Consider the following 22,441-nt stretch of genomic DNA (forward strand, 5'->3'; position numbering starts at 1 on the left):
ACTTATTGTGAAGAAGGTGGATTTTTTTGCATTTATAGCCACTGTTAGTAATTGTACTGCACAAGAAGTCCAAGAAGCTGGACATCATCATATCTGCAGCTGAGAAGTTTTTGGGCCTCCAAGACTGCAAGGACTACTGTCGCCAGAAAATGTTCTGCCTACAGACCTGATTAGAACAGAAAGCAGGCTGATTTAGTTTAATTAACATTTTGATAGTTTGATAGTTTGTATGGAATCTTTTATTTTTATTTTTAAAATGTACCCCACATTATTTCATTTTGGGGATCTGTATTATCCACCTGTACAGTAGGTGGCAGAATGCACATGTAATTGTTGCAAACGCCATTATACTGAAAAAGAAGAAGATGTCTCCAAAGGTTTTTATAACTCAACCAAGGTAGACTAGAGCATTATAACGGTATTGAGATCAGATGTTTCATCGATGAGAAAATTAGCAAAATGTCGGCCAAAATCAATCTTCTTCTTTCTTCTCCCACTGCCGGCCAGTGGGCTTCCTCTCACTACCATATTTGGTAGTGAGTGGAAACGCCAAGCGGATGCTTCACATTTATACATCCAGTGAAATATCTGTCTCATTGTTCTATCTGTGAAGTTGCTGTCGCACTTGCGGGGAACAGGAAGTAAAGAAAGAAAGAAAGAAACAAACAGAACTGTGTTGTCGAAACGATCACTTCTGTATTACTAAAGGTATGTAATAGCACGTTTAAACCTTCTAATATCGTAGGAACATTTCATAACATACTAGGTAACAAATATGTCTATTATCATGTTGGGTATAACGTTTGGTAAAGGTTTTATGTGTTATTTTTTATGTCAAACCGAATGAGTGAAGAACGCGATAAGTTATTTTACAAGTGACATAGTTAGAGACGTTGGTTTGTCTGAATGAATGTACTTCATTTCATCAAGGTCATTTCATAAAGGATCCATTTATTTGAGATTTTTTAATTCGTGATGCGAGCAGACAAAATGGCGGAGCCCAAATCTGCATCACCAGACTTCAGTACAGGCAGTGTGGATGCAGAGGCAGAAGCTGTGTTCGAATACTCATACTTAACCATACTATTTGTGACGTAAATTGAGTATGTAGTATGCTTATTGGTCATAGTATGGATAGAGTTAGTATGCCAAAAGTTCCCGGATGTGGTACTAAATTCGCCAAAATACGAAGTATACAAGCAGTGGACACTATTTCCGTGCTTTTAGGGCCCGTAATGCAATTATTCCGAAAATGGGCGTGGCTTCAGGTTTTCATATTTTAAGAAAATTGCGGAAAATATGCAGCCGAAGTTCGACGAGAGCAGATACAAATTCATTGCTTTAACTTAATTATGACAAATGTTAAGAAAATGTTAAGTAATCTAATAAAGTAATGACTTTTCAAATAAATTACACTACACATTGTGTTGGCTATCATTTTGTTGGCTACGCTATCCTTACGCACAGTATAGCATATCATTACAGCAATGTGTACCTGTATGTTAGCTAGCTACCTAACGTTAGTTGGCTACTAATACATCGAGCTTGCAAGTATATTAATGATATGATATCTAACTAACTATCCAACATTTATTGGTTATTCACGTCATTCTTAGCGAAGTGGTATAGTCGTTGTGCATTCTCAATGGACATAAATTCGCTCTGGCCATCTACTCCAATTTCAGAGTATTCTTGTCTGAGTTTGCCAGAGCACAGAATAACTGATGAATTTACGAATGCTTAACACCCTTTTGAAAATGGGCAGTGTTAGTTAACGTCGGCAAAAAAGCCTAATTTAAATTGTTGCCAGCAGCACAGTTACAGTCACCAACGCTCTGGATAACATGAAAACAGCCTAACCAGCTCTGCTAGGGGGAGTACAATGGTCAGAGTTAGCTTGTTGTGACTGCCGTTGTGATAGTCAGAAAGCTCGGATCAACCCTGCTTTGAATTTACGAACGCCCAGAGAGCACTCTGGCACTCCAGATTGAATTTACGAACACACCCAAAATCGTCAAATGTCTAGCTAGTCATTTGTTATGCTAACAAGCTAACAAGAGGTTGCATAGCAACAGCATCAACTTCCGGTAGACAGGTGAAGCTCTAGTACGCTCAACTGAAACGAAACCGTTCGTTTACAGTATACTAATGTAATATTCATGTGTGTCAGCATACTGAATTGTAATTGGATGCATTATACTGTCATATCATACTGTGCTATGATTGGTTAAGACCACCCAGGTGGTGAGGTCATTCTAAGATGATCATGGCCAGAGACACATGGACATGCCAGTTATAGCTAGTTAATAAAGAGCTACGTTTATAAATATCCTGTTGTCCTGCATTTTATTATTCTGTACAAAGCATACAAAACAAGACATGGTGTCAGAGTAAAAGGACTAAAATATGGATTTTGCTGGAGTTCCTTCACCTCGAATGGATTGGGGGTCTACAAATCTACCCGATGCATGGCGTAAGTTCAAACAGCATGTGGAGCTGATGTTCACGGGTCCTCTGAAGGAAAGAGGAGAAGAGGAAAAGTGCAGCTACCTGCTCCTCTGGATCGGTGAAAAAGGGAGAGACATTTACAACACATGGACACTTACCGAGGCTGAATCAAAGGTACTGAAAACATACTACGATCGTTTTGAAGCATATGTTTTGCCAAAGACCAATACAATTTTCGCTAGGTACAAATTCCATGAGAAAGTACAAGGCGCTAGTGAATCGTTTGAACAGTTTGTCACTGAGCTGCGACTGCTTGTGAACGACTGTGATTATGCAAACAAGGATGAGATGGTCAGGGACCGTATTGTATTTGGAATACACTCACCGCGAGTGAGAGAGAAACTTTTGAATGTTGGATCAGAGTTAACGCTGGACAAAGCTATCGACATAGCCAGATCTCACGAGCTAGCACAGGTTCAGATGAAAACCATTTCAGGCGGCAGCACGAGCGCATCACGTGAACAAGCAGTGCACGCAGTCAGGCAGACATCAAAGCACACCTCCAGTGCCCAGAGAGCATGTTTCAGAACGGAGACAGACAGAACTCCAAAACAGAGCGACACAGACTCCAAACGCCCCAAAACATGTGAATATTGTGGATACAAAGTGCATGGCGAACAGGGGAATTGCCCAGCTAAAGGCAAACAGTGTACTAAATGTGGAAAATGGAATCACTTTGCAAAAGTGTGCAGAGTTTACCGTGGAAAAACAGTACATACAGTGAGTGAAGATGAAATGTCAATCAAAGAGTCAAATGCTGATGAACTGTTTATTGATTCAGTGACACAGAAAAGTCACATATCAGAGACAGAGCAAGCCTTTGCTGACATTGAGATAGGAAGACAAGGCACAGAGCTAAAATTCAAACTAGACACTGGTGCACAAGTAAACATTATTTCTCTGAGTAAGTACAGAAGCTTGACATCTGAGTGTGAGCTACAGCCCACCACGCGCAGACTGACTGGTTATGGTGGTGAACAGCTCCCAGTAAAAGGAACATGCACTCTCAAATGCAAATACAAGGAAAGGGACGTGATGTTGGACTTTTACGTTGTTGACACTCGAGCACCTGCAGTGCTAGGTCTTAAAGCATGTTTAGACATGGACCTTATCAAGCTAGTTTTATCAGTGACAGCACCAGTAGAGATAGAGAATGTCATGGAGGAGTTTGCTGATGTTTTTACAGGAATAGGACTATTCCCAGGAGAATGTACCATTCACCTTGACCCAGACGCAACCCCTGTGGTCTACCCACCGAGAAAGATTCCACTTGCTCTCCGCGCCCGTCTGAAGAAAGAGTTGGAGAGCATGGAGCAATCTGACATTGTCACCAAGGTTACAGAACCGACAGATTGGGTCAACGCGTTAGTGGTGGTGGAGAAACCACGCACAGGCAAGCTCAGAGTATGTCTCGACCCAAGAGACTTGAACAAGGCTATCAAACGCCCCCATTACCCCTTACCGACGCTAGATGGCATCACACACAAGCTAGCGGGCGCACGCTACTTCAGTGTCATGGACGCCAGATCAGGCTACTGGGCTATCAAGCTCACAGAAGAGTCATCTAAGCTCACAACGTTCAACACACCGTTTGGACGCTACAGGTTCCGTCGCCTGCCTTTTGGGATTATCTCAGCCCAAGACGAGTTTCAGCGAAAGATCGACTAGGTGTACGAAGGCCTCGACGGAGTCGTGGCAATTGTGGACGACATCCTTGTCTATGGTCGAACCAAAGAGGAACACGACAGAAACCTCAACGCGATGCTGCAAAGGTCCCGCGAGAGAGGAGTCCGGCTCAACCCCGAGAAGAGCACAGTCGGCGCTACAGAGGTCAGCTACTTCGGACATCTTCTCACAGCGAATGGAATCAAGCCAGATCCGCAGAAGATCTCAGCCATAAAGGAAATGGAGCCACCAAAGAACCACGCAGAGCTGGAAACAGTGCTTGGCATGGTCAACTACTTAGCCAAGTTCGCACCCAGCCTCTCCAATGCTAATGCACCCCTGCGTCAGCTGCTAAAGCAGTCCAGTGAGTTCCTCTGGGACAACCAACACGACATCGCTTTCCAGAAAGTGAAAGACTTGATCACGAGAGAACCAGGACCAATCCTTGCATACTACGACCCCAACAAAGAGCTCAGACTCCAGGTGGACGCGTCAAAGTATGGACTAGGGGCAGTGCTACTGCAAGAAGGAAAACCCATCGGCTACGCTTCCAAATCTCTCACAGACTGTGAAATCAACTACGCTCAAATCGAAAAGGAGCTGTACGCCATTCTGTTCGGATGTAAGCGTTTCCATCAGTATGTCTATGGACGACAAGTCATTGTGGAATCAGACCACAAGCCCCTCGAGTCAATCATGAGGAAACCGTTAGCCGCAGCCCCGCCAAGGCTACAGAGAATGATCCTTCAACTACAAAAATACGACTTCACAATCACTCACCGTCCAGGCAAAGACATCCCTGTCGCAGACACACTCTCCAGGAAGTTTCTTACCTACAAGGACAGCAGCCTCAGTGAAGGCATGGACATGCAGGTGCACACTGTGTACAGCAACTTACCAGTTAGTGACACAAAACTGAAGGAGATCCGAGCAGAAACAGAAAAAGACACACAACTCACACAGCTGAGGAAAGTCATACAGTCAGGATGGCCTGAGGAGAGGAGAAAATGCCCTCAGAGCGTCTCAAAGTTCTGGAACCATCGTGACGAACTATCACAGATCAACAGAATAATTTTCAAAGGAGAGAAAATCATCATTCCTACCAGTCTCAGAGAAGAGATTTTGACAAAGATCCATGCTGGACACATGGGCATGGAAAAGTGCAAACAGAGAGCACGGGACATTTTGTTTTGGCCCGGAATGTGCAAACAAATAGAGGACATGGTTGGTAAATCCCCCACCTGTCTTGAACGACGCCCCTCAAACACCAAAGAGCCAATGTTACCTCACCGTATCCCAGACCGACCCTGGCAGGTCGTGGTAAACGATCTGTTCACGTGGAACAACGAGGACTACATTATAACAGTGGACTACTACAGCAGATACTTCGAACTCGACAAGCTTCACAGCACCACATCTGCAGCTGTGATACACAAGCTGAAAGCAGCCTTTGCCAGGCATGGCATTGTAGAGACTTTAATATCTGACAATGGGCCCTGTTACAAATCAAATGAGTTTGAATCCTTCACAAAAGCATGGGAGTTCACACGCGTCACCACAAGCCCACATTACCCTCAAAGTAATGGCCTTGCTGAAAAATCTGTGCAGATCGCTAAATCACTCATGGACAAAGCAAAAGCAGACAAGAGAGACCCCTACCTCAGTCTCCTTGAATACCGCAACACTCCAGTTGACAACTTCAAATCACCAGCCCAGCTGTTGATGAGCCGCAGACTTCGCTCAATCCTTCCCAGCACCAACCAGCAGCTGCAACCTGAGGTCGTCAGCTACAAGGAAGTGCATGCAAAACGTGCACAGAGACAACAACAGCAAAAGCGATACTACGACAGGTCAGCCAGACCACTGCCACCACTGAACGACGGAGAGTCAGTTAGAATCCAGGAGCATGGCTACTGGAAGCCAGCAGTCGTCATCCAACCAGCTGACACTGAACGTTCATATCTCGTTCGCACCGCAGAAGTAGCGGTGTACCGCCGCAATCGTCGTCACCTACTGAACACAAAAGAACAACACACTGACGAGATGATCTTTTCCCCTGAAAGAGAACGGGGTGGACTAAACACAGACACAACACAACATACACCATACTTACCTGCAACACCACAAGAACTGTTGACTGACACAGAAGCATGCTCAGCTTCATATCACACAAGGTCAGGAAGAGAGGTCAAGCCTAGAGCTGTCCTAGACCTGTGAAATGTCAAAGGGTGTAGGCGGATCGCTGCCCTAAAAGAGTTCCAGATTGTAAACTTGTTATTGAAAGGTAACTTGAAATGCTTTGGTATGGTATTTGTTTGATATGTTGAGATGTCATTGCTACAGTGAAAAGCTGAGTTGCTGAGAAATATTTGTTCTAAAAGTAACAGTATGCTGAATCATTGTTTGTCTGTTATGTTGATGCAGTTGGTGCAGTTTAAATGGTTACTTACCTCGAGTTCAAACTACAGAGCATATATTCAAAAGAAACGCTTTATTGTTCTACATATTTTTTTCTTTTTTTTTAAAGAAGGGGGATGTAATATTCATATGTGTCAGCATACTGAATTGTAATTGGATGCATTATACTGTCATATCATACTGTGCTATGATTGGTTAAGACCACCCAGGTGGTGAGGTCATACTTAGATGATCATGGCCAGAGACACATGGACATGCCAGTTATAGCTAGTTAATAAAGAGCTACGTTTATAAATATCCTGTTGTCCTGCATTTTATTATTTTGTACAAAGCATACAAAACAAGACAACTAATAGTATGTAGTATATACTCATTAAGTATGTAGTATACAGTATATTAGTATGGGTATTCGAACAGAGCTAGGTCCTCCACGTCCTTTCCAACTGCTCCGCTAAAAACCGCACCCAGCTCACAGGAAAGAAAAATGCAGCTCCATTCATTAAAATCACAATTTAACCAACACCCATCAAATTTTTTTGTGACTACATGGACCTACCATTTGTTTTTTAAGTTTTGAAAGCAAACCATATGATTTGAAAGAAACGTATTTTAATTAACATGAAAAGGTGAACGTAAGAAGCGCTCATCATTTCAAATAGGCTAAATGTCATATTAAACAGCATATAAACACTCTAAATGGGTCAGGAGCCAGACAGGGAGCCTAAGAAGGAACATAATATAATTATTTAGGCTATATTATTTCAATGCTATAGCCTACAAAGAAATACATTGTGAAGCATTTGCGAGTGCGACACTAGGCTGGTAGGGAGTCAGGGACATTAAGCACTCAGCATTTAAACAGCATTTTTGTTGTATTAAATCAGTCTAAAAATTTAACATATACAGTGCGTTCAGACCCCTTGACTTTTCACATTTTGTTACATTACAGCCTTATTCTAAAATGGATTAAAGTTCATGAAGTAAGCGCTACTGGAACGCTATTGGAGCGAAATTGAAGCGGGCGAGAAGGCCGACGCTCCAGCGGTTGCGAATCTCCCTTAACTCTCCAGTCAAAGTGGGCTCCGCTCTGCTCTGCTCTGCTCCGCTCTGCTCCGCTCTGCTCCGCTCCGCTCTGCTCCGCTCCGCTCTGCTCTGCTCACACACTCTGATCAGAGAGAGAGAGACAATTTCACGGTTGCACTACAGTTTTGAAGCTGAATGTAATGGTAATCGGTTTTCTACATGTGTAGCAATATTCAGACACATTCTGTTGTTTCTACCTTTATCTATAAATGTTACTATGGTGTGATCGGGAAATACAATTGGTTGTGACTGAAATAATACAATGAAGACAAGGTTATTCAAGAAAATAATTAATAGTGTTGCCTAAAACAAACTGTAACCTTGTACTAAATGGTTTTTGAGTCATTTATGTATGCATGTGGATTCAGGAAATCTATTATAGGTTAAGTGCATTTACGTTGTGTAATTTAAAGTGTGTACTTTGTGTCTAATGTGAATTAATGAATGTTTTGTTGTCAGTGCTTAGCTACCTGATCTATTGAAGTGAGAATTGAACAAGAAAAAATATAATATATTTTTAGAGAATAAAGAAAGTGCCAGAACTGTCAAGACAATAACTTTTGTGTCCGTTTCTCTTTATTACTACAGGCCGACTCAGATTAAGTCTGAGGCCGGTAACATCAACAGTGAGGACAAACCCAGCCTGCCTCTCTCCTTCCACACTGGGTCCTGATTGTGACAGTGGAGCCCAGTGTGCATTGCAGGATCCAGAGATGGCATCAGTGAAGCTGGAAGACTGCAGTCAAACACTGGAGCTGAATGTCAACATTAAAGATGATGAAGAAGAGGAGGACAAGATTGAGAAATCTGTTTCTCATGGTAAGAGCAGGTTCTGTCTAACTACGTTTGTTGTATTCATTTATCTATAAGTTCTCTTCATAAGTTAGACATCCATAAGTTATGACCAAGTCTATTGATAGGTTGAATTCATTCATTTTGATATCACATCCCTGAAGAACTCCAGACTGCACAACAAAGCTTGTGTTGTTCCTTCCAACTTCCCACTGTGCATGAAAAGTTCCAGTAGAACTGTTTCATGATGAACTGTTTCAATGAGAAGGTAGATGTTATTGTCAACATGTGTTTTATTCACTGGGCTATCTGGAGTGTTCAGAGAGTAGACTAAAGAAGTGAAGTAGACAAACTGCCAGTGTTTTTAAAGTTCTATGAAATGAGTCTGTGTATTGTACTGTATGCCTTCAGAAAGTATTCCTACCCCTTGACTTATTCCACATTTTGTTGTGTTACAGCCTAAATTCACAATGGATTAAATTGATATTTTTTCTGAGCCATCTACACACAATACCCCATAATGACAGTGAAAACATGTTTTTAGAAATGTTTGCAAATTTATTAAAATTGAAATGCAGAAATATCTAATTTACATCACACCCCTGAGTCAATACTTTGTAGAAGCACCTTTTGGCAGCGATTACAGCTGTGAGTCTTTCTGGGTAAATCTCGAAGAGCTTTGCACACCTGGATTGTAAATTATTTGCACATCATTATTTTTTTAATTCTTCAAGCTCTGTCAAGTTGGTTGTTGATCATTGCAAGACAGACATTTTCAAGTCTTGCCATAGCTTTTTAAACAGATTTTAATTTAGAACTGTAACTAGGCCACTCAGGAACATTCAATGTTGTCTTAGTAAGCAACTCCAGTGTATATTTGGCCTTGTGTTTTAGGTTACTGTCCTGCTGAAAGGTGAATTTGTCTCCCAGTGTCTGTTGGAAAGCAGACTGAACCAGGTTATCCTCTAGGATTTTGCCGGTGCTTAACACTATTCCGTTTCTTTTTATCCTTAACAAACTCCCAAGTCCTTGCTGATGAGAAGCATACCCATAACATGATGCAGCCACAACCATGCGAAGAGTGGTACTCCGTAATGTGTTGTTGGATTTGCTCTGAACATAACGCTATTCAGGTTATAAAGTTAATTATTTTTGCCACATTTTTACTTTAGTGCCTCATTGCAAACAGGATGCATGTATTCTGTACAGCTTTCCTTCTTTTCACTCTGCCATTTATGTTAGTATTGTGGAGTAACTACAATGTTGTTGATCCATCCTCAGTCTAACTGTTTTAAAGTCACCATTGGCATCATGGTGAAATCCCTGAGCGGTTTCCCTCCTCTCCGGCAACTGAGTTAGGAAGGACGCCTGTATCTTTGTAGTGACTGGGTGTATTGATACACCATCCAAAGTGTAATTAATAACTTCACCATGCTCAAAGGTATAGTCAATGTCTTCTTTTTTGTTTTGTTTTTCTACCAATAGGTGCCCTTCTTTGTGAGGCATTAGAAAACCTCCCTGGTCTTTGTGGTTGAATCTGTGTTTGAATTTCACTACTTGACAGAGGGACAGATCATTGTATGTGTGGGGTACAGAGATGAGGTAGTCATTCAAAAATCATGTTGAACACTATTATTGCACATAGAGTGAGTTGATGCAACTTATCATGTGACTTGTTAAGCACATTTTTACTCCTGAACTTATTTAGGCATTCCATAACAAAGGGGTTGAATACTTATTGACTCAAGACATTTTACCTTTTTATTTTAAATTAATTTTAATAGAATAATTTCACTGACATTATGGGGTATTCCACTGACGTTATGGGGTATTCCACTGACGTTATGGGGTATTCCACTGACGTTATGGGGTATTCCATGGTTGTTATCAGGTCTATAAAGTGCATCTAAAGACGAAACAGTTTACCTGCCATGTATAACACTTTCTGGCCAACTGGTGGTTTAGTTCCATCTGTCCTCCAACTGGTGGTTTAGAATCTACAGATGTGGTATTCATATTCAGATGCTAGATAGTCGTAGTAGAATTCATCTTGGTACAACAATATCCAACATCTAGTCATGTATCCATGGCCATGTATGTGTTGTGGTATTGGGGTATTGCATGTAGGCCAATGACACACAATTTCAATTTAATAAATGTTTAATTCAGGCTGAAACACAACAAAATCTAGAAAAAGTCAAGGGGTGTGAATACTTTCTGAGGGCACTGTATATGAAGTCATGTATATCACACAAACTGACTGGTTCTTCTGATGTTGTTCACACAGGAGACCATGTTGAGACATTCTCTACATCCAGAGAGCAACAGCAGGAAGATCACAGAGCTAAAAGGTCTCACCACTGCCCACATTGTGAGGAGATTTTCCCAATTCTATCAAAGTTAAAAATACACTTAAAAATACACACAGGAGAGAATCTGTATTCTTGCTCTGACTGTGGAAAGAGTTTCTCCCGATTGGATACCTTAAAAAGTCACCAATTAATACATAAAGGACAGAAGCCTTACTCCTGCTCTGACTGTGGGGTGAGTTTCTCCCAATTGGGCCACTTAATAACACACCAACGTATACACACAGGAGAGAAGAAAAACTCCTGCACTGACTGTGGGAAGAGCTTCACAACATCACAAGCTCTGACATTTCATAAGAGAGTGCACACTGGAGATAAGCCTTACTCCTGCTCTGACTGTGAGAAGAGTTTCTCCCGATTGGGCAACTTAAAAACACACCAACGTATACACACAGGAGAGAAGCCTTACTCCTGCTCTGACTGTGGAGAGAGTTTCTCCCGATTGGGCAACTTAAAAACCCACCTACGTATACACACAGGAGAGAAGCCTTACTCCTGCTCTGTCTGTGGGAAGAGTTTCTCCATATCGGGCAACCTAAAAACCCACCAATGTATACATAAAGGAGAGAAGCCATTCTCCTGCTCTGCCTGTGGGAAGAGCTTCTCCATGTCAGGCAACTTGAAAACCCACCAACGTATCCATAAAGGAGAAAAGCCTTACTCCTGCTCTGACTGTGGGAAGTGCTTCACAACATCAACTGAGCGAAAAATTCATCAAAGAAGACACACAGGAGAGAAGCCTTCCTTCTGCTCTGACTGTGGGAAAAGTTTCTCCCAATTGACTACTTTAAAAACACACCAACGTATACACACAGGAGAGAAGCCATACTCTTGCACTGACTGTGGGGCGAGTTTCTCCCAATTGTGCCACTTAAAAAGACATCAACGTATACACACAGGAGAGAAGCCGTACTCCTGCACTGACTGTGGGAAGAGCTTCACAACATCACAAGCTCTGACAGTTCATCAGAGAGTACACACTGGAGAGAAGCCTTACTCCTGCTCTGACTGTGGGAAGAGTTTCTCCCAATTGCATGCCTTAAAAAGTCACCAACTAATACATAAAGGACAGAAGCCTTACTCCTGCTCTGACTGTGGGAAATGCTTCATTAACTCATCTCAATTAACCATTCATCAGAGAGTGCACACTGGAGAGAAGCCTTACTTCTGCTCTGACTGTGGAAAGAGTTTCTCCCGATTGGATACCTTAAAAAGTCACCAATTAATACATAAAGGACAGAAGCCTTACTCCTGCTCTGATTGTGGGAATTGCTTCATTAAATCAGCTAAATTAACCATTCATCAAAGAGTGCACACTGGAGAGAAGCCTTATTCCTGCTCTGACTGTGGGAAGAGCTTCACAACATCAAGGGCTCTGACAGTTCATCAGAAAATGCACACTGGAGAAAAGCCTTACTCCTGCTCTGACTGTGGGAAATGCTTCATTAATTCAGCTAAATTAACCATTCATCAGAGAGTGCACACAGGAGAGAAGCCTTACTCCTGCTCTGACTGTGGAAAGAGTTTCTCCCGATTGGATACCTTAAAAAGTCATCAATTAATACATAAAAGACGTAAGCCTTGCTCCTGCTCTGACTTTGGGAAATGCTTCAAAACATCAGGTAAAAGTTAATCGTTGAACACACACAGGAGAGAAGCCTTACCACTGTGACTGTGGGAAGAGTTTCTCCAGATTGAATACCTTAAAAACACACCAATATAAACATAAAGGAGAGAAGCCTCATCAGTTGACTCAGACCAGCTAAGATTAAAGTCACTCCATCACTTCATTCTCACCTCATAAAGGAAGTGGTAACAGTGAATTTGATAACAGTAAGAAAGTGTATGTGAGTGAAAAAGTGTGTATTTACCTGCTTTATTGATTATATCTGTTTGAATGTTGATAGTTAACAACTATGTGCTTGGCAATAGTAAGATGTCTTACTGTTGCTAGGGGATTTCATAACTACTGTGATTTTCACAAGGATGGTTCCCTTTAGCTCCCCACAGCTGGTCTAGGCGTATAGTCAAGGACATAGTGTGATTCGGGATAGAGATAGCGTGAGGAACAGAACAGACCTGTTATTGTTTTCAATTATCTTTGCTTCTGAGAAACTTGGTCACATGGCCAAAGACAAAGAGCCTCTCAGAGTGACCACAGTTTTTCAGTCCATTCTGTTATTTTCGTATCTTTCAAGGGCAGTGTGGAGATATGAAGAGAACAGAGGCTAGCTTGAGCAGAAAGGAGTAACAGAACGTTATCACTTGTTTGGGCTGTATGATCTCACACACCCGATACACATAACCACAAGATGAACACAAGGTAGCTCGTGATGCCCCGATCTGCCGGGGAGGGGTGGAACCAGCCATGACACAGCATTTTTAGGTCTACTATATAAGACCTCTGTATTTTCTGTATTATTGGGCACTATTATTGACCAGCTCCATTATTGCAATTCTTAAATAAAGCTGGAAGTTAGTTTGTTGGAAGAAATCTCTGTCTCTCCCCATTTGGTTAAAATTTCCACCACAAGTTGCACACCATTGCTTCTCACTGTGCAGTGGAAAGGGAGCGTTTTATACAATGTTAGCCTCTACTTTACTGATCAATGTGTTTTGTTAGCTTCTACTGTAGAGATATTGAGATCACCTTGGATTTACCCTTAAGTTGAATACCCTCTGAGGCTTCTGACATTGAAACAATAGTCTGAGGGTTGACTGTGTGGTACTGCTTCCATCTAAAGTTTTCTGTGGGAATGAATTTGTAGACACAACATGTATCAGACAGAGATGGTGTTATGATCAGTTTTCAGCATAAATTTGGCTGGATTATTTTTTGCTACTAAATTACTATTTGTTTAATGATACACAGGCTATGAAATGACTACATTTATTTATGAAATGTGTCTTTTAAAACTAGATTTATTATTTTAGTCATTGATGACAAATGTGTTTGGATAACTGCATTGAACTTAATCTGCAAATGAAAAATAAAGTTTGTACATGTATTTGTGTTGGTCAACCTCTTCTCATACATATTCCATCCCTCCCTATCCCAGTCTGTTGTACCCACTTCCTTCAAGATGTCCACCATTGTTCCTGTACCCAAGAAAGAAAAGTAAATGACTATTGCCCCGTAGCACTCACTTCTGTCATCGTGAAGTGCTTTGAGAGGCTAGTTAAGGACCATATCACCTCCAACTTACCCGAGAACCTAGACCCACACAATTCGCATACCGCCCCAACAGATCCATGGGCGACGCAATCGTCATTGCACTGCACACCACCCTATCCCACCTGGACAAGAGGTATACCTATGTGAGAATGCTGTTTATTGACTACAGCTCAGCTTTTAACACCATAGTGCCCTCCAAGCTTGTCACTAAGCTCAGGGCCTTGGTCTGACCTCTTCCATGTGCAACTGGGTCCTAGATTTACTCATGAGGTAAGGTAACACCTCCGCCATTCTGATCCTCAACACTGGGGCCCCCCGGGGTGGGGTGCTCAGTCCCCTCCTGTACTCCCTGTTCACCCATGCCTGCGTGGCCATGCACGACTCCAACTCAATCATCAAGTTTGCTGACGACACGACAGTAGTAGGCCTGATTACCAACTGCGGCGAGACAACCTACAGGGAGGAGGTTAGAGCCCTGAAGGAGTGCTGCCAGGAAAATAACCTCTCGCTCAACATCAACAAAACTAAGGCGCTTGTTATGGACTACAGGAGACAGAAGAGGGTGCACACCCCCATCTTCCTCGACGGGGGTCAAAAGTTTAAAGTTCCTCGTGTGCAAATCACTGAGGACCTGAAATGATCTCGCCACACCGACATGGTGGGGAAGAAGGCGCAACAGTGCCTCTTCAACCTTCGGCAGCTGAAGAAAATTGGCATGGCTACTAACACTAAAAGCATTGTATTTGGGACAAATCATTTACTAAACCCTAAACCTCAACTAAATCTTGTAATGAATAATGTGGAAATGGAGCAAGTTGAGGAGACTAAATTGCTTGGAATAACCCTGGATTGTAAACTGTCATGGTCAAAACATATTGATTCAACAGTAGCTAGGATGGGAGAAGTCTGTCTATAACAAAGCGCTGCTCTGCATTCTTTACAGCACTATCAACAAGGCAGGTCCTACAGGCCCTAGTTTTGTTGCAACTGGACTACTGTTCAGTCGTGTGGTCAGGTGTCACAAAGAGTGTCAATTTGCTCAGAACAGGGCAGCACGGCTGGCCCTTGGATGTACACCAGGGTTCTTCAATTCCGGTCCTGGAGGGCCGAAACACCTCTGTTTTTCATCCTCTCCTTCTAATCAGGGGCTAATTCAGACATGGGACACCAGGTGAGTGCAATTAACTACCAGGTAGAAATAAAAAACAGAAGCGTTTCGGCCCCCCAGGACCGGAATTGAAGAACCCTGATCCAGGCTCTGTCGCAGCCGTCCGCGACCGGGAGACTCATGGGCGGCGCACAATTGGCCCAGCGTCGTCCAGGGTAGGGGAGGGAATGGCCGGCAGGGATGTAGCTCAGTTGATAGAGCATGGCGTTTGCAACGCCAGGGTTGTGGGTTCGATTCCCACGGGGGGCCAGTATAAAAAAAAAATGTATTCACTAACTGTAAGTCGCTCTGGATAAGAGCGTCTGCTAAATGACTAAAATGTAAAATGTAATGTAAATGTACACAGAGAGCTAACATTGAATATCAATCTCTCCTGGCTCAAAGTGGAGGAGAGATTGACTTCATCACTACTTGTATTTGTGAGCGGTATTGACATGTTGAATGAACCGGGCTGTCTGTTTGAACTACTGGCACACAGATCGGACACCCATGCATACCCCACAAGACATGCCACCAGAGGTCTCTTCACAGTCCCCAAATCCAGAACAGACTATGGGAGGCACACAGTACTACATAGAGCCATGACTACATGGAACTCTATTCCACATCAAGTAACTCATGCCAGCAGTAAAATTAGATTTAAAAAAAAACGGATACAAATACACCTTCTGGAATAGCGGGGACTGTGAAGCAACACAAACATGGACACATGCATACAAACACACGATAACATACGCACTATACACACATGTACACATGGATTTTGTGTCATAGATACCAGTGCCTTGCAAAAGTATTCATCCCCCTTGGCATTTTTCCTATTTTGTTGCATTACAACCTGTAATTTAAATGGATTTTTATTTGGATTTCATGTAATGGACATACACAAAATAGTCCAAATTGGTGAAGTGAAATGAAAAAATAACTTGTTCAAAAAAAATCTAAAAAATAAATAACGGAAAAGTGGTGCGTGCATATGTATTCACCCCCTTTGCTATGAAGCCCCTAAATAAGATCTGGTGCAACCAATTACCTTCAGAAGTCACATAATTAGTTAAATAAAGTCCACCTGTGTGCAATCTAAGTGTCACATGATCTCAGTATATATACAACTGTTCTGAAAGGCACCAAAATATCCGAAACGTTGAACATCGTTAAATCCATTAAAACAAATTGAAAGAATATGGCACAACAACAAACCTGCCAAGAGAGGTCCGCCCACCAAAACTCACGAACCAGGCAAGGAGGGCATTAATCAGAGGCAACAAAGAGACCAAAGATAACCCTGAAGGAGCTGCAAAGCTCCACAGCGGATATTGGAGTATCTGTCCATAGGACCACTTTAAGCCGTACACTCCACAAAGCTGGGCTTTACGGAAGAGTGGCCAGAAAAAAGCCATTGCTTAATGAAAAAAAAAAAGCAAACACGTTTGGTGTTCGCCAAAAGGTATGTGGGAGACTCCCCAAACATATGGAAGAAGGTACTCTGGTCAGATGAGACTACAATTGAGCTTTTTGGCCATCAAGGAAAACGCTATGTCTGGCGCAAACCCAGCACCTCTCATCACCCCAATGTTTTTCATCGGCAGGGACTGGGAAACTGGTCAGAATTGAAGGAATGATGGATGGCGCTAAATACAGGGAAATTCTTGAGGGAAGCCTGTTTCAGTCTTCCAGAGATTTGAGTCTAAAAAATATTTTGCATCTTCAAAGTGGTAGGCATGTTGTGTAAATCAAATGATACAAACCCCCCAAAAATCAATTTTAATTCCAGGTTGTAAGGCAACAAAATAGGAAAAATGCCAAGTGGGGTGAATACTTTCGCAAGCCACTGTATGTGGTAGTAGAGTAGAGGCCTGAGGGCATACACTTAATATGTTGATATGCCTTGGCAGCAGCTAATGGGGATCCATAATAAATACAAATACAAACACCCTCACAAACTTCTGCAGATGCACCATTGAGAGCATTCTGTCGGACTGCATCACTGCCTGGTACGGCGATTGTTCCGCCCTCAACTGCATGGCTCTCCAGAGGGTGGTGTGGACAGCCCAACGCGTCACTGGAGCCACGTTGCCTGCCCTCCAGGACATCGCCAGCACCCGGTGTCAAAGGAAGGCAAGAAAATCATTAAGGAGGCTGGTGCTTGCATGGGCACCTGTCCCACTGGACAACTGAATGTCTCCAGATACATTTCCACTATGTAGATCTGGCCAGATGAGGACGAGCTCTCCAGATAGATGTCCACTGTGTAGATCTGGCCAGGTGTGGACGATCTCTCCAGATACAGTGCATTCGGAAAGTATTCAGACCCTTTGATTTTTTCCACATTTTGTTACGTTACAGCCTTATTCCAACATTTATTTCAAATAAAAACAATCTCATCAATCTACACACAATACCCCATAATGACAAAGCAAAAACAGTATTTTCTTTGTACTTTTTACAAGTTCTTTACAAATAAAAAACTTCACATTTACACAAGTATTCAGAACCTTTACTCAGTACTTTGTTGAAGCACCTTTGGCAGTGATTACAGCCTCAAGTCTTCTTGGGTATGAAGCTACAAGCTTGGCACAGCTGTATTTGGGGAGTTTCTCCCATTCTTCTCTGCAGATCCTCTCAAGCTCCTGTCAGGTTGGATGGAGAGCATTGCTGCACAGCTATTTTCAAGTCTCTCCAGATTGTAAAGTGGTTATCCCACTGGCTATAGGGTGAACGCACCAATTTGTGAGTCGCTCTGGCTAAGAGCGTCTGCTAAATGACGTTAATGTGCCCTTGAGCAAGGCACTTAACCCTAATTGCTCCTGTAAGTCGCTCTGGATAAGAGCGTCTGCTAAATGACTAAAATGTAAATGTAAATGTAATGTTCGATCGGGTTCAAGTCCGGCTATGGCTGGGCCACTCAAAGACTTGTCCCAAAGCCACTCATGCATTGTCTTGGCTGTGTGCTTAGGGTCCTGTTGGAAATTCAGCCTTCGCCCCAGTCTGAGGTTCTGAGCACTCTGGAGCAGGTTTTCATCAAGGATCTCTCTGTACTTTGCTCCTTTAATCTTTCCCTCAATAGTGATTTAACTCCCAGTCCCTGCCACTGAAAAACATCCCCACAGCATGATGCTGCCACCACCATGCTTCACCGTAAAGATGGTGCCATGTTTCTTCCAGACGTGACGCTTGGCATTCAGGCCAAAATGTTCAATCTTGGTTTCATCAGACCAGAGAATCTTATTTCTCATTGTCTGAAAGTCCTATAGGTGCTGTCCTGTGCCTTTTACTGAGGAGTGGCTTCCGTCTGGCCACTCTACCATAAAGTCCAGATTGGTGGAGTGCTGGAGAGATGGTTGGCCTTCTGGAAGGTTCTCCCATCAGCAAAGAGGAACTCTGGAGCTCTGTCAGAGTGACCATCTGGTTCTTGGTCACCTCCCTGACCAAGGCCCTTCTCCCCCGATTCGTCAGTTTGGCCGGGCGGCTAGCTCTAGGAAGAGTCTTGGTGGTTCCAAACTTTTTCCATTTAAGAATGATGGAGGCCACTGTGTTCTTGGGGACCTTCATTGCTGCAGAAATGTGTTGGTACCCTTCCACAGATCTGTGCCTCGACACAATCCTACGGACAATTCCTTCAACCTCATGGCTTGGTTTTTGCTCTGGCATGCACTTTCAACTGTGAAACCTTATATAGACAAGTTTGTGCCTTTCCAAATCATGTCCAATCAATTGAATTTACTACAGGTGGACTCCAATCAAGTTGTAGAAACATCTCAAAGATTATCAATGGAAACAGGATGCACCTGAGCTCAATTTCGAGTCTCATAGCAAAGGGTCTGAATACTTATGTAAAAAAGGTATTTCAGTTTTTTATTTTTAATACATTTGCAAAAAATGTCCATATGGGGTATTGTGTGTAGATTGATGAGGATTTTTTTTTATTGAATCTATTTTAGAATAAGGCTGTAACGTAACAAAATGTGGCAAAGGTCAAGGGGTCTGAAAACTTTACGAATGCGCTGTATATGCACTACACACTATTGTTCGGTAGGTTCCATTGAGCTATAATAAGAATGGGTGCTTCTTGTATAATTTTATGGTTGTCCGCAAAATAAACGTTATAGGTGCAAGGCGCCACCTACTGTACTGGAGTGTGTAGTCAATCACAGTTTACAGACTAAATGAATAAAGAACCAAACATTAAGAGAAACGAAACCCTCCTATCTAATCCTGTACTACTAATAAAATAAAATAAAAGCCCTACTAATTTCTATCAAACCCTCCCCATCCCCAAAATCCCTTCCAATCCCCCCTCATCCAACCTCAATAACCCTATACATCAATCTTTCCCTCTCCTCCATATACTGGTACTTTCAACAATACATTAACAACACCATTCACGTGCTTGCCAACCAAACATAATGACGAGTTCAATGTCCTAGACGCAACTGAGCAAACACCACCTCTTCCTCCCTAATCTGACCCTAATCTGACCCTTGAATCTTGGTCCACCAACATTCATTTGGAGGGAATATAAATGCCGTCACTTTGGCTCTGTGTCCCACCTCATCTGCCAAACATCTATAATAATGTCTCTAATCTTACATTTGCCCTTACAAAAAAAGATTGCAGTTTTGAAACTGCAGTAAAAGTGCAGTAACTGCAGTCGACTGTGGTATTTTGGACGCAGTAATTGCAGAATAACTGCATTGTACTGCACTCTAACTGCATTACACTGCAAAATTAATGCAGTAAAGAAAAAACTGTGTTATTTTGGACGCAGTATTTGTAGCATACTGCAGTGCTACTGCACTCTAACTGCAATATTTTTCATAAGGGTGGCCTCACCTCTACCCAATGGAGCACGAATAACAATTATATCTCGTTTTAAAGCCCTTTTGGCTACCAGGTCTACTATTTCATTACCACTCACCCCTGAATGGGCTGGGACCCAGCCGAATCTCACTACTACACACTGTGTGTTCCTCAAAATGCATCCTACTCTGAGCACGCAAATTGGAGCACGGGAGGGTCGGAACATGGGTCGGAACATGAGTCCAAATGAAAGTATGCGAAACGGAACACAGAGGGCACCTCTCGAATTCGTACTCCGTTTGTACATATTTTGAAGCATGTATCGATGCAAGCTTCAACTGAACGTATGCAAAGAAATATGACACGACTACGTAAGACATGACACAAATGTTCTTGAAATCAATGGTGGCCAATATTTGACCTGAAGCAAGAGAAAATACACTGACTTTGGAATGAAATGTTGCCTATTCACATCTCATATGTTGCCTGACTACAGTCTTTTATTTTGATACATTAATAAATACATTTTATGTTAATTTTGGCATGGTTACCTGCTTACGTAGGTCGCAAGCCCATAGTAAGTCAGTAGAGCTAACTGGACAGTTACTTCTGTTAGCTAGCCAGATACAGTGGGGGGGGAAAGTATGTAGTCAGCCACCAATTGTGCAAGTTCTCCCACTTAAAAAGATGAGAGAGGCCTGTAATTTCATCATAGGTACACGTCAACTATGACAGACAAAATGAGAAAAAAATATCCAGAAAATCACATTGTAGGATTTTTTATGAATGTATTTATTTATGGTGGAAAATAAGTATTTGGTCAATAACAAAAGTTTCTCAATACTATGTTATATACCCTTTGTTGGCAATGACACAGGTCAAACGTTTTCTGTAAGTCTTCACAAGGTTTTCACACACTGTTGCTGGTATTTTGGCCCATTCCTCCATGCAGATCTCCTCTAGAGCAGTGATGTTTTGGGGCTGTCGCTGGGCAACATGGACTTTCAACTCCCTCCAAAGATTTTCTATGGGGTTGAGATCTGGAGACTGGCTAGGCCACTCCAGGACCTTGAAATGCTTCTTACGAAGCCACTCCTTCGTTGCCCGGGCGGTGTGTTTGGGATCATTGTCATGCTGAAAGACCCAGCCACGTTTCATCTTCAATGCCCTTGCTGATGGAAGGAGGTTTTCACTCAAAATCTCACGATACATGGCCCCATTCATTCTTTCCTTTACACGGATCAGTCGTCCTGTTCCCTTTGCAGAAAACAGCCCCAAAGCATGATGTTTCCACCCCCATGCTTCACAGTAGGTATGGTGTTCTTTGGATGCAACTCAGCATTCTTTGTCCTCCAAACACGACGAGTTGAGTTTTTACCAAAAAGTTATATTTTGGTTTCATCTGACCATATGACATTCTCCCAATCCTCTTCTGGATCATCCAAATGCACTCTAGCAAACTTCAGACGGGCCTGGACGTGTACTGGCTTAAGCAGGGGGACACGTCTGGCACTGCAGGATTTGAGTCCCTGGCGGCGTAGTGTGTTACTGATGGTAGGCTTTGTTACTTTGGTCCCAGCTCTCTGCAGGTCATTCACTAGGTCCCCCCGTGTGGTTCTGGGATTTTTGCTCACCGTTCTTGTGATCATTTTGACCCCACGGGGTGAGATCTTGCGTGGAGCCCCAGATCGAGGGAGATTATCAGTGGTCTTGTATGTCTTCCATTTCCTAATAATTGCTCCCACAGTTGATTTCTTCAAACCAAGCTGCTTACCTATTGCAGATTTAGTCTTCCCAGCCTGGTGCAGGTCTACAATTTTGTTTCTGGTGTCCTTTGACAGCTCTTTGGTCTTGGCCATAGTGGAGTTTGGAGTGTGACTGTTTGAGGTTGTGGACAGGTGTCTTTTATACTGATAACAAGTTCAAACAGGTGCCATTAATACAGGTAACGAGTGGAGGACAGAGGAGCCTCTTAAAGAAGAAGTTACAGGTCTGTGAGAGCCAGAAATCTTGCTTGTTTGTAGGTGACCAAATACTTATTTCCACCATAATTTGCTAATAAATTAATTAAACATCCTACAATGTGATTTTCTGGAGAATTTTTTTCTCAATTTGTCTGTCATAGTTGACGTGTACCTATGATGAAAATTACAGGCTTCTCTCATCTTTTTAAGTGGGAGAACTTGCACAATTGGTGGCTGACTAAATACTTTTATTTCCCCACTGTACAGTAGCCACAAAGAATTGTTAGCTAGCTACCCATGAACAATTGACATATACTGTACCTTGCAGAACATTAGTTTTAGGTAGTTTTTGCCTGTTTAACTAGCTAGCTGGCTAGCTAGATTACGATTTACATATATTTAGCTGACAATTATGAAGTAAAACGTTTGCTCTGTGTATATCTTGTTTCATCTCTATTGTTGCCATTGTCCTGGCTGGAAGAGGGTTCTGTTAGAAATT

At 42.4% G+C, this 22,441-nt stretch overlaps 1 long non-coding RNA gene across 1 annotated transcript; it reads left to right on the top strand.

The window, feature by feature from the left end:
- Positions 1 to 615: 615 nt before the first annotated feature.
- On the top strand, positions 616 to 13,842 carry LOC311109678. The gene is made up of 3 exons (XR_014610621.1): positions 616 to 708; positions 8,263 to 8,493; positions 10,754 to 13,842. It is a non-coding gene; the product is annotated as an uncharacterized lncRNA (long non-coding RNA).
- Positions 13,843 to 22,441: the final 8,599 nt, after the last annotated feature.

The sequence above is a fragment of the Coregonus lavaretus genome (assembly GCF_964263955.1).
Source record: "Coregonus lavaretus genome assembly, chromosome: 35".
Taxonomy (NCBI): Eukaryota; Metazoa; Chordata; class Actinopteri; order Salmoniformes; family Salmonidae; genus Coregonus; species Coregonus lavaretus.